A 3,665-nucleotide genomic window follows, 5' to 3' on the forward strand; every position below is an offset into this window, starting at 1 on the left:
CCGGACATTATGTTTAGTGTTTGCTTATATGCTAGATTTCAATCATGTCCTAAGGAATCATATTTACTAGCTGTTAAGAGAATCTTTAGATACCTTAAGGACACTTCTAGTTTAGGACTTTGGTATCCTAGAGATTCTAGCTTTAGCTTGCATGCTTTTTTTGATGCGGATTATGGAGGATGCAAATTAGATAGGAAAAGCACCTCCGGTACTTGCCAATTCCTTGGAAATATGCTAATTTCTTGGTTTTCAAAGAAACAAAATTGTGTTGCATTATCTACCACTGAAGCCGAATAAATTTCAACTGGTAGTTGTTGTGCACAAGTTTTATGGATGGAACAACAACTTTTTGATTATGGAATTGAAGTAGGTACCATTCCTATCAAGTGTGACAATACTAGTGCTTTTTGTCTCACTAAAAATCCCATCCAACACTCTAGAATTAAGCACATTGAAATAAGACATCACTTCATTAGAGACCATGTCACTAAGGAAGATGTAGTTCTAGAATTTGTTGATACTTTGCACCAATTAGCGGATATCTTTACAAAACCTTTAGACAAGGAACGATTTTGGACACTTAGGAGAGAATTTGGTTTGACCAACCTATCTTCACTGAGTGTTTAAAATAATTTTAGCACTTTTAATAATAAATAAAAAATGCTTATAATAGTAAATTTTGATTGCATTCATTGCTATTAGTTAGGGGGAGTTTATGATTCTTGATGAAAAATTAATTTTATGTTCAAATATCGTTTAAAGATTAATTGAATTGTTTGAACATGATTAATTTTCAATATATGAGTTGCATATACCACTAGAGGAAATTAATTTAGCATTTTGGGTGTTTAAAATCGGATTTTAGCATTTTGGTGCAGAGAGAATCGATCCCCCCTTGAGGGAACCGATTCCCCCTTTGAAGGGGAACTGATTCCCCCCACAGGGGAATCGATACCCCCTGGGGTTCTGGTTATACACGGGCAGAACCCTTATTTTTACTCAAAACCCTCCTTTCTCTTCACGTCGTTTCTTCCCTCAACTCTCTCCCTATCTCCATTCTTGCCTCAAATCATCGATTTTAATCAGAATTCACTTCAAATATCATCTCCTAAACTTGTAATCATCATTAAAATCGTGCAAACAACATCAAAATCTACTCAATCTCATCTTTCAAGGTAAAATTTTCTAAACTCCCTATTTTATTGATTTTGAACATAGGACTTGTTTTAATTAGTTCTAGGATGAACTTTAGATCGGACATTGATTGTTTAGTGATTAGAAACTAGATATTACAACCAATTTCATCAAAAACACAAGAATTTTCCAAAAATTTTAAATTTTCGAAATTAAAAAAATGTTAATTTTCAAATTATCGTGTTTTGATTAAATTATGTTGTTGTTAAGAAAACTATACATATATTGTTTCTCAAAACCATATTTTTCAAAAGTTTTACAAAAAACTTTGCCCATTAGGATTGATTTAGAGAACCTTGAAATATTGAGGACTCAATTGAGTTTTGGGATTGATTAAATTGCATACATGTGTTTTCTAAATTGCAGGTTATCAATTCTATTCTGATTTCCTAAACCATGTCAAATCCTAAACGTGCTAGGTCATCATCTAGTCGCTCACATCGTCAACCAAATCCACCTCCAAATGCTCCTCCTATTCCAATTTCTAATCATAATCCCATTGATCCTAACTTGACTATCCAAAATTCGTGTTTCAATCATCCTGGTCCTGGAAATCATCTTTTTTGGTATTATCAATATTTCGACTCTTACAAAATCCGGGAAGAACGTATTCCTTCTCGTCAAGCTATGTTAGCTATCAATTTTAAATATCTTCCTCTTTTACAAGAGTGGAAATTTGATAAACTATTTGACCTTGAACCCATCGTTTACCATCAACTTGTTCGTATTTTCTATTCTAATACCGTTTGTGTTAAAAACCAAACTGAAACCAAAACCATAGGAATTCGTTCCTACCTCCTAGGACAATTCTTATATATTGACTCGGCTTACATAGCCAACACATTCGGACTAGATAATGATGGTATTTCAAATGAAAAATAGGTTTTAGGATCTCGTTATAAAAGAAGGGATAGTGCAAGTGTCTTAGACCTTCATGAACGTTTTCTTCATCTAATGATTTCTTGGTGGTTTCGACCATCTGTAGGTCGTTATTCTACTCTTAGAGCCTTAGATCTTTGGTGGTTACATTGTTTCGAAAACAATATTAAAATTAACCTACCTCAGATTATTTTTGCTGAAATTATTGAAACCGTAAATCTTGTTCCTAACAAGAAACTCTGTTCATCTCTTGTTTACGGTTGCATTTTGAGTAATCTGTTTTCCAAAGATGGGCTTAGAGTCGGTCTAGATGCCGTTTTTCCCTTTAAGAAACAAATTAACCTTCTTTCCTTAATGAGAGCGGGATGGATTAAGGATAAGAAAACCGGTGAATGGGTTCGATCTTCTACAAATACTTCGGGAGCTAGTTCTTCACAAGCTCCACCCGAAGCTGACGAAGATCTCAAGCTTGAGCAATTAATGCGAGACATCGATGAAGCCGAAGATGAGCCTGAGCAGCCCGAGGAGAAGCCCGAAGAGCAAGCACAATAAACGCATCAAATGCCTCCATATTTCTAATCCTTTATGGAGACATTCGATTTCCGATATGCTACCATGGATTCACGCTTTTCTTCTATAGAGTCCCACTTATCCACAATGGGAGCTCAACAATTAGAAATTCTTCAGGAGATGCGTGCAAACAATGAAGCAACCAACGCGCGTATTAATGACCTTACTCATGAAATGGCCGCTATGCGAGCTCGTTTTCCTCCTCCTGATCCTGATATGTGATTCTATGTTTTGCTTTGAACTCCAAACTTATTGTTTTAACATTTTGAATATTTTGGAATGTTTGAATTTGTGGATTGATTGACTTTGAATTTGTTTGGATTTATGAATGGTTAGAAATTATCTATTTGGTGTGATTAAATCTATTCATTATTGCATCATTTACTTCATGATTAGATATATGACCAATTTTGCCATTTCACATTAATTATGAATATTGATTATGAAACTAATGGCTAACGTTTCTCTTGCTTGTGATCTTAGCAGCTTATATTATATATAATCAATTGGCTAAATGATTTCAAAATCTTGTTTAAATTCTTTAAAATGTCTTTTTGATTTAACAAAAAGGGGGAGAAGTTAAAAATGATAAATGGGAGAAGTGTTAGTGTTAAAGTAAGGGGGAGTAATTTCAAAACTTGATTTCAAAATCTTAAAATTACTAAAATGTTTTGTTATATCAAAAAGGGGGAGATTGTTGAAAACATTTTGATATTTCGATATAACAAATTAAGTTAAATGAATTTTAAGATTTTCCAAATGATTTTCTAAGTATATTCGATAGAATTATTCGAATATCAAAACATTACTCCAAATCTTTCAAAGATCATTTTTAATCCTTACTCAAAGTGTAAAATTAAGTTTTAATCTTAAAACAATTTCAAAATAATTTTACAAAGTATTTCGAACCATTTCAAAGCCAAAAATTCCAGATTGCTCATAGGGAACCGATTCCCCCCAAAGGGGTACCGATTCCCCCTGAATGGTTTGGCTCCGAGAATTCCAGTATGCTCGGAGGGAAC

Source organism: Hibiscus syriacus, unplaced genomic scaffold (genome assembly GCF_006381635.1).
Source record: "Hibiscus syriacus cultivar Baekdansim isolate YM2019G1 unplaced genomic scaffold, ASM638163v2 tig00112738_pilon, whole genome shotgun sequence".
Classification (NCBI taxonomy): domain Eukaryota; kingdom Viridiplantae; phylum Streptophyta; class Magnoliopsida; order Malvales; family Malvaceae; genus Hibiscus; species Hibiscus syriacus.